The sequence below is a fragment of the Ambystoma mexicanum genome, chromosome 6p (genome assembly GCF_040938575.1).
Source record: "Ambystoma mexicanum isolate Mex_15411 chromosome 6p, UKY_AmexF1_1, whole genome shotgun sequence".
NCBI classification, from domain to species: Eukaryota; Metazoa; Chordata; class Amphibia; order Caudata; family Ambystomatidae; genus Ambystoma; species Ambystoma mexicanum.
The window spans coordinates 1208462712-1208476064 of NC_090935.1; the positions used below are offsets into that span (position 1 = coordinate 1208462712).

The 13353-nt window shown below is 42.7% G+C and overlaps 1 long non-coding RNA gene across 1 annotated transcript in view; it reads right to left on the reverse strand.

Annotated features, from left to right (window-relative positions):
• Window positions 1-6072: 6072 nt before the first annotated feature.
• LOC138511026 (uncharacterized) overlaps window positions 6073-13353 on the reverse strand; it is a 94372-nt gene continuing 87091 nt past the window's right edge. Inside the window, exon 3 of the long non-coding RNA XR_011280544.1 lies at window positions 6073-6131. This is a non-coding gene — a long non-coding RNA (uncharacterized lncRNA). The remainder of the gene's footprint in view (window positions 6132-13353) is intronic.

The window sequence follows — 13353 nt, forward strand, 5'->3', positions numbered from 1 at the left end:
TACAGTCTTCTGTAAGCACCATTTAGAGATACATTCAAAGGAAGGCAAACCATTTGTCTTTTTGTAGCATTTGGGACTTGCTTTAATGGTAAGCAAGCAAGATTGTTGATTGACACTCATCCAAAAAATAATACCAAATTGTGTTAAAGTGTACATATTAGGGGACAAATCAACCCCACTTTATTGCAGAAAGGCAGCCCCTCCATCCCTTTCCTTCCACATATTTACTACAAAGAGCTGTTGGTGGGTTGGCTGGTTCCATGGGACCTTCTCTATGGATACAGTTCACACCTTGTGCAAATAATGACCCCAAGGGCCCCTCTCTACCTCTGCAAGGACAGCCTTGAAATTTGATAAAGAATACAAAGTGATTTGTTATTTAGCTTTTGAACAAAGCTTTGGAAGGAGCTCTAGAAAAAGCAGTACCTAGTAAGGGGACCCGAGTTACTGCACATTCGAGATTGCAGTGTTACTGGACTGTCCATCCTGTCCCATTGTCCCAACCACTTCTCTGGGCTCTTTTGGAATATGTTGTCTAGCTCCCGCAGTCTCCTAGGCAGTAGTGTGTCTACTCTGGAGTTGTCATTTGGTTTGATTATTTAGCTTTTGAATACAGTTTTCCAAGAATCCTGGACAGAGGGCAGTGCCTAGTAACTGGTCAGAGATATGGCACTTTTGACATAGTACTGTTACTGGAATGCCCTTGCTATCCACCCACAACCACACCCCCTCTTTCACTATCATCATGATTCATCCTGCAGCTGTGACACCAAGTTTAGGCCAAGGTGTGGTGCACACAGCTTTACGGATACTGTGAGGAATAGAGACTCCACCTTTTATGTTCCCAGCTTCCCATCTCATTGTCAAGAATCCCCTGTAACTGTCAGCATTATTCTGGAACCGAGGTCATGGAGATGCTGCAACACCAGGTGGGCGAAGGGAGGAATAATTTAATTTAATATTGGCCAGTAGCTGTGTGCATTGTCTAAAGGTAGTTTGGGGCTTGCAAGAGACACTAAGGTGGACCTCTGGGTGAAAATAACAGGTGTTCTGGACCCTACCTCAATTGCCTGGACAATTCAGGACAAAAGCTGTTTGTTGACCTAGCAGGGTTTTACTAAACATGCAAAAGTCCCAGCTAGTCCGTGAACAAAGAACAAGAGCAAGTTAGGTTGAGGTTTGAGACAGCAGTCAGCCTGTCAACCAGCACACTAATGAGGGTGCAATGGATGCCAGTGATCTTGATACCTTAAGCAAACATTTCTCTGAACCAAGGATTCTTGCCTCCCAGAAGTCTTAGCAGATACCTACACTTGGGAGAATGTTAACCATTAGGAAGAGGCCAAGATCTGATAGACTACAGTGATGTGGGTCTAGTTAGTTGTTGATATGGGAGATTGTGACACAGCTAAAGAGGAGAGCTTAGTCACATCTCAGTGTTGATAGACTAACGGCTAGGCTTATGCTCTCGCTATCTCTCTCTCTCTCTCTCTTTTTCTCTCTCTCTCTCTCTCTCATTGATACATTGTACCCCATCTCATGAGGAACAAAACAAGCATCTGTGAGTTGGCAGATGCAAGAAAGGGTCAGTGTGGAAACCCAGACATTACCATAACCTGCTAAGGCATATGGGATGTGCAAGAACCTAAGGTTCACTGGAAGGGCAGCTTTCAATTTGAGGACCACAGTCACCCATTTCATCTTCCTTAGTATGTTGGTTAGATATTGTCAAAGTGGAAATGTAAGGAGTAGATATGGGTATAGCTGTGTGATAACCCAACCCTCTGGCCCGGATTTCACCAGGTAAATGGTGTGTTTCTAATGAGAAAGTCGCAACCTTCCCTCTGTTCTCCTTCCTTTTTATTTTTGATCATTTGTTTTAACGGATATGTGATCAGGAGGATTGCGTAATTTTGCTAAAGTCTTGTAAAGAATTGATGCAGATTTAATACAAAATAAATACATTTGAAAAAAGTATGTTGGTTAGCAGGCTGAGAGATGCCTGAAGCCTTGCTATAACATGCGCAGGTGCCATGCACAGTGGCCTGGTGGGGCCTTTTCCTACTGAGGGCAGGGCAGGGAGCCAGGTTTTCATCAGGCGATGGGTCGGGGAAGGTGCCAGAATCCTTGCTCATTTTGTCCCAGAGGTTTACCCTGCTGTCTCCCACAAGCCCCAAACTCTTTTCATCGAGTCCAAAATGACCCCCCCCTCACTATGAACAGCCACATCTCACCAGGTTGTGACGCAGCACCAGGCCCTCGTTAACAGAGCAATGCTGTAAACCTGTAGGATATTCTTCATGGTGAAACGAGGAGCACAAAAGATACAAGGTGGAGTGGGGGATTCCTCCAAAATAAAAGTGTAGCACTGTGGCCTAATAAAGGGCATTGGGAGGTGAGGTGCCAGCAGGATGGTGAAGAGCAGCGTGTTGGCAGTGACAGACAGGGGCTTTGGGGTGGGGCATATGGTGGACTTTCCAATAAAGCTGCAACTTTGAGTTTCTAGTCCCTCCGGCCCATTGCTAGGTAAGAGTCTCAGGGGACTTTCTTTATCTGTGTCACAGCTAGATTATGGGACCAGTGCCACAAAAGTCATGCTCTTTTCATCTAGATTTTAAGGGCTGTTCTTCCAAAAGTAGGGAGGGATTGCCATGGATTAGCATATGCGCAAAGTGTGAGCTGTTTCCGACAGGGACGGTACCACCTCACCATGAATCCACTAGTTACACTACAGAAGAGAGGAAAACAGGAGAGAAGCTGTCAGGCTGTCTCTTTGCATTCCATATAACATAGCCGTATTCTGTCCAGTTCTGGAGGAGCCTCATTTGGATAATGGAGTCTGTTTTCAGAGGTTTCTTTAGGCAGAATTGTGTCCCGTTTTGGAGGCCTTGTTTGAAGGGGCTTGTCCAGATCAGGTGGTCTTGTGTTGTAGAATAGTAAGTCCTGTGGGACTAATGAGGGGTATATTGTCCAGCTTTGAAAGGCATGCCCAAATTTGTAGATCATGTCCAGTTCTGGAGGACTCAATCTTATTATATGGTCAAGTGACAGAGTTTTTCTTGCCAATAATATTCCCATGTAGTTAAAGGGGTTTCCTCAGAAGTACTGTGTTCACTTCCAGATGCCTCCTTTGGATGCTGGTGTTCACTTCCAGAAGTTTCCTCTGAAGTATTGTGTTCACTTCCAGATGCCTCATTTGGAGGGTGGTGTTTAGTTCCAGAGGTTTCCTCAGAAGTACTGTGGTCACTTCAAGATGCCTCATTTGGAGACTGGGGCTATTGCTACAATGATTCTAAGTGGTTAATAACATCGGCCATTGATGAGCTTATTCATAGTCACTGATAGACTGTTGGCCAATATCATGCAGATATTTGGACATTCGTTTGTGGCAATGGTGAAAAATAATATAGATTCCGGTTTGTTGTGTGCACCACATGAATGCTGGTGTTTCTATTTAAGTAACATCCCAGAGGCACTCGAATGCAACCTGTGGAGCATTTTCCATCTGATTTTGGAAATGAATCTGACTAAAAGGGTTTTAAAAATTATCCTGCTTGCTAGCAATTTCGAAATAGGGGTTCATGCTAAAAAAATCTGAAAGCATAAAAAGTGGTTGTAAACGCGTGACGCCATGTTTATAACCACATTTTATGGCTCACAGGATTTTTTTAAAGCCGGAATTGTACGGTAAAGACTTAACAAATCCATCTGCTCTTCCACCTCGTCCAGCTCCAGCTGCCAAATCTGCCTGGTTTCCCACTAGCATGCAATATCATGTTGGCAGGAAACCCTTGGATTCCTGTGCAATCTGCATCCTTTTCCATTGGAATCCATTGTAAATGCCACTCAGTATTATTAGCTATGGGAGGCATTTATACTATTCTACACACTTAGTGGAAAAGTTGGCGTAAAGGCAATTGCACTTTACTTTTTTACTAAATGGTGAAAAGGTAGGAAACAGCATGTAGGGGAACCTTTCCCGCAAAAGTGCAAACATATGTGGTCCCCTTTGTGCAACTTAGGTCTTATTTCTAACCCCATTGGATAGGTCCATGTCCAAACCCTGCAGGGATATGGCCCAAAGCAATAACTTGGGATTCTCCCTCTGCATGGTCACAAGCAACCTAAGAGGTCTGTGGTCTGATGGAAAGTAAAATTACACCCAACAATGTAGGGTTTCATCTTGCGTATAACCCAAACCACTGCAAATGATTCCTTCTGAATTTTGGCCCCGTTCAGCTCTCACTTAGTCAAGCACCTACTTAGGTATGCACAAGGTTGTTCTACCTCCTCAGAGGTCAGTTGTGCTAACACTGCACAAATATCAAATTCACAGGCCTCTGTCTTGATAATTAATTCCTTCCCATAATCTGGGATCTTTAGAACTGAGGCCTGCACAGACCATTCTTCAAGCTCTGGAAGGAGGTCTGACAGGCTTGGGTCCTGGTGACCTTCTTCAGCGACATTTTAAAGATGACATTGTTGAGGGGAAGGGCAAGTGTCCCATACCCCTTGATAAAAATATGAAATAACTTGTGAGGCCCATGAAGGCTGTCACTTGAGTCTGGGTGGTGGGAATGTCCCAATCCATCACTGCCTGGACTTTGGTCTGGAGAGGCTGCTTCTTATGGCCACCTACTCAGTGCCACAGTTCCCTGCGCTATCACTTGGAGGCCTTGATAGTCAAGCCAACTTCTGCATGGCTTGAAGCACCCATTTCAGATGGAATAGATGATCTTTCAAAGTATGACTGAACACTGCAATGTCATCTAAGTCGGCAGTACCTGGTTTTCCATCCTCTGAAAGGTTGAAAGGGAATTCTTTATCCCAAACGACATAACAGTAAACTGATTGTGGCCCTCTTGAGTGCAACACGCTGATCTCTCTTTTCTTTTGCTTGATCAGTTAGACTGACCTGCCAGTATCCTGCTGTGAGGTCAAAAGTACTCATAAACTTGGCAACCCCTTTCCTGTGAAATATCGCATCCGCCCTCAGTGTGGCCTATTTATCTGCCTTAGTGACAGAAGTGAGCCCTCTGTAGTTGGCATAAAAGCAGACTTCAGTTTTCCTGCTACAGGAATGTTTAGTGACCAATCCCACTGGGCCAGCCCAAGGGCTGCAGGATTGCTCAATAACCCCCAAGTACAACATCTTGGAGACTTCCCCCTTGATGATGTCCTTGACCTTGTTGCACATCCGGTGGATCCTACTCTTCACCGGTTTACTGTGTTCAGTATTGATACTGTGGATGATACAATCACAAAAGACAACCCAAGTCAGTTATATAGGCATCCCCAAACGGCCAGTGTAAAAGGAGGAAATAATACCTTAATACATTCAAAGCTATAAAAATATATAGTGACCTTGTAAGAAAGGTTAGAATACGTTTTATTAAAAAATCAGTTTGTAACACATTTCTTTATAAGGACAACATTTGTATAATTAAAAAAGACAACATGAACACACACACACCAGATACCAAAAATGCAACATGTATACCTACCAAATACCACAAATACAGAGTGCAAATAGTGCTGTACAATTCACAGAAATAGAAATTACAATAATCATGTTCATAACACCACATACTCATACTTGAATCAATCAAAAGAAAGACATTAACAAAGATCATAGGGTCTCACACATTTCTGTGAATTCTTGTTATTAAATGTATTGAACCTGATATTGTCACCCGACATGTTTCAATGCCCCCTTGTAGATGTGGGGATTTTCTTCAGGGACCATGATCTTATAGGTGGTGAAAGGAACCTGGAAAATTACCAATATACGAGTTCATGGGGTTGTCATTAGATGCATTAAGAATATTGAATTAATATTCATTAACAGAGGTAAAACCTAGATAAGTGTCTTAGCTACAGTCGGTGTATGGGTGCCTGTAGAGAAAACAAACACACTACTGTGTGTTGTGCCTAGCTCGTCGCTTCCTAATTAGTTTCAACATGCACCATATAATGAGCGGAAACCCTATGAAAAGCAAAGCATTTCACAATCAGTAAAAATGTAGAAACCTAAGAGTGAGCGTGGATGGCACTTACAGATAACCGCACTCACCCAATGGCTGCTCCAGAAAAAGTGTATCTCTGTGGAGTTGTTGAACCCAGTATAAAATCTAAAGAGGAAGAAAATCAGAAGAAAAATAAATAAAGTGGATGTTTTGACTGATAGGACAAAATGTATAAGTATCCGTATGAAACAGACAAAAGCCACATGTAAATATAAATAAAAAATGCCCGAGATTGTATTCTCACTTACTAGTGTCAGAGGAACTGATTGTTAATGAAACCAGCGGCTTCTGGCAACCACAGGGTCAAAGAAGTGCTGCTTTCTGAGATAATTTATAGTGTAGATCAGAGAGCTGTTTGGACCGTTACTTTCGATGACATGTCAAAACTATGGCAGCCATTTTTCCAGAAAAAAACATCCGTATGGGGTTGGGTGTACAGGCGCCATATTGGAATAGTGCACACATTACTATAAACATATGTGGGAGGGAAGGATTGCTGAGACTACAATTGATATTGAATAGGATAAACAGGTGGATAAATGAAACATTAGTACTTTAAACATTGTATGAGTACAATGAAACATGATAAACACGCTCACATCCATAAAAGGATGTAATGAGCATCACTGCAGATTCGATGCTATGTTTAAGTTAGAACACACGTAAAAAATAATTATTTGTACAGGTGACCCAATTGTTGCCACAGAATTGTCAAGGCTACCTGTCATTCTCACTGTTACAATACTTGACTGACTATGGTTACAATAAAAAGTCATTCATGTATAAACTACATATATAACGGCACTCATATGAAAAATGTAGATCAGTTATTAAATGGAAACTTACTAAAGAAGTAAGTCTTGAGATATCTATTGAAAATAAAGGACTGTATGCCTTATAATATACTGTTAATACAGGCACATCTGTCAATAAAACAGGAAACCATGATATATTTCTTGGAGTCAGCGAGAACAGACCTGTTTACTGCTCAGTGAGGTCCGGGAAGATCTGGACTCCCTATAGACACCCTTTACTCGATTTGGCGTGTCTCTTCCTCAGTTTCATTGTCAGTGACCAGAGGCTTTACTAGGTTGTCCCGGCTGGAATGGGGCTCAGCCGTTTGACATGAAAATACCTAACTTGTATGCCTCTTTGTAACAGTAGTAAGGAAAGATGGATTTGTTACCCACTGAATAGTTTCTCCCTAGATGAATTGCCACATTGCTGTATTACTGCTACCTAGATTATCTGTTGTGTTAGCTGCTATCCTAGATTGTATGCCACTTAAAGTGAAGCAATAGGGCCTCATTCCGAGTTTGGCGCTAATTCTGTGGTAATTCCACTGATTTACTGCCAAAATCGCTTACTGTTACTGCGACCTGTTCGCATGGGTTTACCACAGGATTGCAAGTGGTCGTAGGGCAGTGTTAGTCCCTCTTTTCGGAGTCCATAGGTCTCCTTGTTAGGGAACAACCTCTAACACACACACGCGTAAGCCCATTAGGGTACAGGTTGCTCCCTAACAAGGAGACTTTGAATATTTTGTACAGCAAAAACCTGACAGGGTTTGCTTCCAATGTTTATATGTACTATATCAGTATTGACTGTGTAAATTCTCTACATTTAGTATATTATGAAATGTAATTGTATTGCAGATTGGATCATTTTTTTCCCTTGTATTTATGTATTAATGTGAAAGGTTCTATGAACTGAAAAATATTAAAATAAAATAAAACATTAAAATATTTATATAAGGAGACAAGGTTATCAAGCCACTCCATGTGAACTGATATGAATCATTGATCACAACACGAGGACATTCTTTCGTATATCTGCTGATGGTTAATAGGGGCGAACCCCTGTCATATCGATCATTTGTTGCTCAAGCACTCAAACTAAGCCCAGCCTTGATAAAGACCAGCACCAGGCCATCTGTACTACTTGAGTACAACCAGGACCTATGATGAATGGAATAAAATTAATAATTGTGAAAACGCAACAGAGACATACCATTATTAATACGAATATTCAACCAACCAAACTGCTAGTTCTGATCTTTCTCTAACTACTAGCTAGAAATACATCGACACACACTTAACAGGCATATGCGCAAGAGACATGGGGCCTCATTACAAGTTCGGTGATAGCCTTGCCGGTAAAACCGGCAGGTTGCCGCCAAACTTGCAATGGGGAAATACAGGGCCATTAAAGCCCTGGCGGACCCTGTATTTCCCCATTGCCAGACGCCGGAAATTCTTACTCCCCATTCCCATTTGAGCCCCGTAGGGCTCAATGGAAATGAGGAGGCCGGTAGTGCTGGCACCATTCAGAATGGTGCCGGTGCTACCGTCAGTGTCTGCTCGCGGGTTCCGGTACGCCCGCTAGGTCATACCTGGCAGGTGGGAAGGCACCCGCGAGCAGAACTCGGAGTTTGCCGGTACAGTAGTAACGGTGCCGGTAGCTTACCGGCACCGTAACTACCGGACCGGGAAACTTGTAATGAGTCCCATGGTCTTGTAATGAGTCCCATGGTGCTGTAACTATTTCTCCTAATATATTTGACTGTTTCTTTTGGATACATTTTCACATTGTGTTTCGGAGGGAAACATCCCTAAACTGTTCTGATGCTTCATAGGAGATTGGGAGAGGTTCCCGCTGGGAAAATTTATTGTTGCTTCTCCGGCACATTTTGGAGCTAGGATACCTCCAGCAGTGACCACGGGCACATTGAAATCCTATGGGGTGCTATAACATGGCGAGTCTTCTCGATCTAACTGCAGGAACCATGAAATTGACGCATTTAGCTAAATCCTGCCGTCTGTTATCCCCCATGCAGGACATATGTGATCTCTTTGTTGGTTTTTAAAAAAGTATGCTTTACTTATATTTCATTTCTCTCCTACTTTTTTTTTTACATTTGCCACCTAAGTATGCTATGACTACATTCCATAACTCACTATCCGTACATATCCTTGAATAAAAAGTATTGTGAATGGAAGATATCACTGGGCAACGCCACATGGGTCTTGGAAGCAAGACCATGCAGAGCAACAGAGGTTTGAATCCCTGATCTGTGCTTAGAAACCGAACTCAAGTATAAAGCATGTTATGAAAAAAACAATAATAAAGCATGAGTCATTTTGTAAACACTGTGATATAAGAAGCAGCAGAAAGCTAGTCTGGTGTCTTCATCTTATACTAGGAGCTCATTATCCAGAAAGAGCATCTCTATTTGTTAGGGTAAGTCATCGGCTGATCATATGGCATTAGGTAGGGGCAGTGTTCCTCCTCTAGGATTTACTGCAACACTTGTCTGTAGTCAATTACTCCCTCGTCTGACCAGGGATGCTTATGGCAAATGTGTCCTGAATTATAGATGCTCATGGGTAAGGATGGGATCATATGATAAGCCATGCTCTTATGGGGATGCAGTATATTCTGAATGTCAAAGTGCAGGAGTCACAATGTTAATGGCTCTTGAGAACCTTGCGCATAACCGAGCAGGAATGCATAAATAATGCAACCCGGATACAAAACAATTCATAGAACGAGAAGCGGGTGTCAGGCAGTGCCTTATCCTGTCAACACATGGGCAAAAGCAACATTTCTTGCATTAGTTGAGTAGAAAGCTAGGGCCATTGGGACAAGTTTTATGACTGAGCTGAGCCCAGTCTATAATGCACAATTTTAAAAAGGTGCACATTGGTAACACACCCCATAAAGAGGCGAGTCATACAAGACCTGCCACCATTAATGCCACACAGAGCTTAGCAAAGGGTCTGGATTGAAAAATTATGTGAAGATGCGATTCTTGACTTCAGTTACCAACAAAGTCCTAATTAAACGTTCTTCAAAAGCCCCATGGAAAGCCTGGTCGGCGTCGTGGCCATCACATTCTATGGACAGGTCATTGACAGAGATTTCATCTGCAAGTACTAGGTATGATCAACAGTATAGCTGACTCCCCCCTTTTCTATCTGGCATTCATGAAATAAGTTTCTGGGTAATGTGATTTGTGGAATGTTAAAAGAAGGTTTATCCACCTGACCGAAAATCTTTTGTCTAGCCTTTTTTCACCATTTGCATGCACTCCCTGGGCTTCCTCTAAATGTTCGGGCAATCCCACCATTCGGATATTGTCTTGCTTAGATGTGCTCTCTAGATATCGGGTTGTCTTACATGTCCAGGTTGTCTTTAGTTTGGATTGCAAGCACGTTTCTTTGTATGGCGTTTCAATGGCCACACTGTTTCAATTGTGCTTTTCCTTTTATGATCATTTCCTTCAGCCTTCCGGTTCTTCTAGTATGTCTGGCAAATCCTCCCGGCACTTTGGGCGACACTGCATTGATGCGGCTTTCTGATACTTCTGAAGCATCTGGGAAGGGTGGTACCTGAACAATCAGGGGGCTGCGGTACATAAACTAAACTTTGCAATAGTGCAAGTGCAATTGTGCACACTGGTAGCTAAGACAAAAAGGAACCCAGTGCAGAAACATCTTCTTTCGATGTATTCTTTCAACAGGGTAAAATGTAGCCTACTGCTAAGAACATTCATCTCCACATTTGCACCAGGGTGAGAATTATCCTGGTGCCAACATTCACTGAAAGAATACGTTTTTGCTGTGGTGCTAACACCGTGCACATTTACTCGTGTACCAGTGCACGGTTTGTGCAGTAAGGCCTGGAACTGACCTCTTACAGCTCCAGTTTCAATGCTATTCATTCCATTGACTCATTGCTTTTTCATGCCTCCGGCACACCTTGTTCTTTGAACTACTTTCAAGTGATTGTTCATCCCTCAGTTATTTTACTGTCCACTTCCGGGGTTTTGTCTGCTGCTTCCGGCTTATCTACACCCCGGCATCATTCTTTTTTGTACAGCTAGAATGTCCTGACCATGTGGAAATATAGTAGTCACGTGCAATGTGCCAATGGACCCCTGGCGTCTGTTGGGCTCTTTGTTCCTGATATCTAACATCATGGTTGTCGCCCATGTCTGCCTAGAATTCCACAGTGAAAATAGGTTTGCTCCCAGGGATACCAATCTATATATTTATGTTATTTCCTGCAGCTCTTACACAGTCTTAAAGTGAAGTTTTGTGTCACAGATGTGGCAAATGAAGTTGTGTTTTTTCCTCTGCCGTTTTGAGGTGTTTGAAATGTATAACAGAGCATGATGGATTCCATTTAGCTGGTTTTTTATTCATGTGCAATAGACACTTTTTTGCACTTTATTTTTGCAATTGTCAGATGCAAATTGAAAATCTGTCACTGCTCTTATAGTTTGGGGAGATATGTGTTTTGGATATCTGATATTGTCCATATGATATAGATGCCTAAGATACACTTTGAAGATGCCTCCGAAGTTCTAATCCAGTGGTCTACAGTGCAACCCGTGGCTCTCCAGATGTTTTGGACTCCGACTCCCATGACTCCTCAGCGTTGACTATGCTGGGTAGAACTAGTGGGAGTTGCAGTCCAAAACATCTGGAGGGCCAAAGGTTGCAGACCCCTGTTATTGTTTTCATGATGCAACACTATGCTGCATAGTCTTTTTTAAGTCCACGCACACAGAAGGTATTATTTGAGTACATTACAGAATTTCAACAATACAAATATAGGGCCTCATTCCAAGTATGGTGGTAGTCATGGTGCTATTTGCGCCATGACTACCTCCCGTACTGGTACCGAATCTGACCTGGTTCAATGGGGACATACCGGTGTAGTCCGACCTTTGCGGGACCGGTAAATCCCCATTGAAAAATCCATTCCCCATTCCCATTGAGCCCCCACGGGGCTCAATGGGAATGGGGAAGTAGCTAATAACGGTACGGCAATTTGTGGTACCGTTATTAGCTCTCAAGTCCATTAGCGGGTCCCGTCCATAATGCCTGGTAAAACCAGGCGTTGAAGGAGGGACCCGCTAAGGGACCTCGTAGTAGGGCGGTAAGGGATAACCGGCACCGGTCTCCTTAACGGTGCCCGGTATCCCTTACCGCCCTACTCGGAATGAGGCCCATAGTGTTCCGTCTTCTCATCTCACTGAATTTCAAAATATAAAGTAAACCTATCTTTTGAAATGCAAAAGTATTTCTGTTTTTTGGGTGTTCTGCACTGTATTTCATTATCTAATGACTTACGTTCAAATGTTTCTGTCACTCCACTAGTCCATCTGGTTCTCTGCACAGCCCATATTACAATAACAGAAAAGGGGCAAACAGTTTTAAAAAAACTTAAGCTCCTGGAGTAGCAGGGGCACCCGTAGCCCCTGCAGTGCGAGGGCCCCACCACACCAAGTCTGGGGGAGGCCCAGCATAATCCTCAACCATCAGGGTGAAGGCTGGGCCGGGGCTTGTAGCGCGAGAAGGAAGCGTTCAGTAGGGTTTCGAGGGGACCATGACATGTGTCATATGTCACATGCCACATTCAGCTCCAACACCTTCTCTTCTGGATTCCATGTGGCTCATATACAGGAACCACAAAGCTCTCCCAGCTTCCTGGTTCCTGTTTGTGAGCAGCACGGTGGAGCCGAGGGTGGCCTGGAGTGACGGACTGAAGCTGGAAAAACATGTAAGATGGATTTAAATGAATGTGATGTGTATTTTGCCTGTGTGAAGTGCTTGTCATATGTATGTATGTGGTATGGGTCAGTAAGTGGTGGGTGAATAAAATGAAATATCATAGTGTGTGTTTTTTAATGTTCTGGGTGGGTGCATGCCTGTGTGTTGAATGCTTTGTCCTGATCAAGCTAAGGATAAGCCATCCCGTTGTCCTGTTAAAAAAGTACTTAATCTTGTTGAAGAACGGGGTTTTGAGACTGCAGTGGTCCCAGTGGTATACCATACTGAATCCACTTATGGATACAATACATATTTTGAAATGGGAACATATTTACATTTAGTAACGTATAACTATAACCTTTTTCTGTTTATGTTTTTGATTGTGTCTTTTTATTGTTCTGCACTTTTATTGCCATGTTTGCATCCCTAATGAAGACCTGCGGTTATGGGTCAAAAGACATGTTAGCTTTTCAGGCTAGCCATTATAATGAACAACTATATTAACAATTCACAATTTATTGAAGAAGTTCTCCAACTATGATTGTTGATGAGAGAATCCTCACACTGCTTTTGTTATAGTATTTTTGTTCAAAAATGACTTAATAGGGGACTAGTGCTCTTATCGCGCTCCCTTGTGTGTTTTATTTCTTACTGTAGCATTACCTTTTATTAAATGAGCATCTATGATGAAGCAAGGATGGTAAGTGTTCTTATGGGTCTAGACTGGCTTACATTGGCACTAGTTTGAACATGTTTTCTTATTGTGA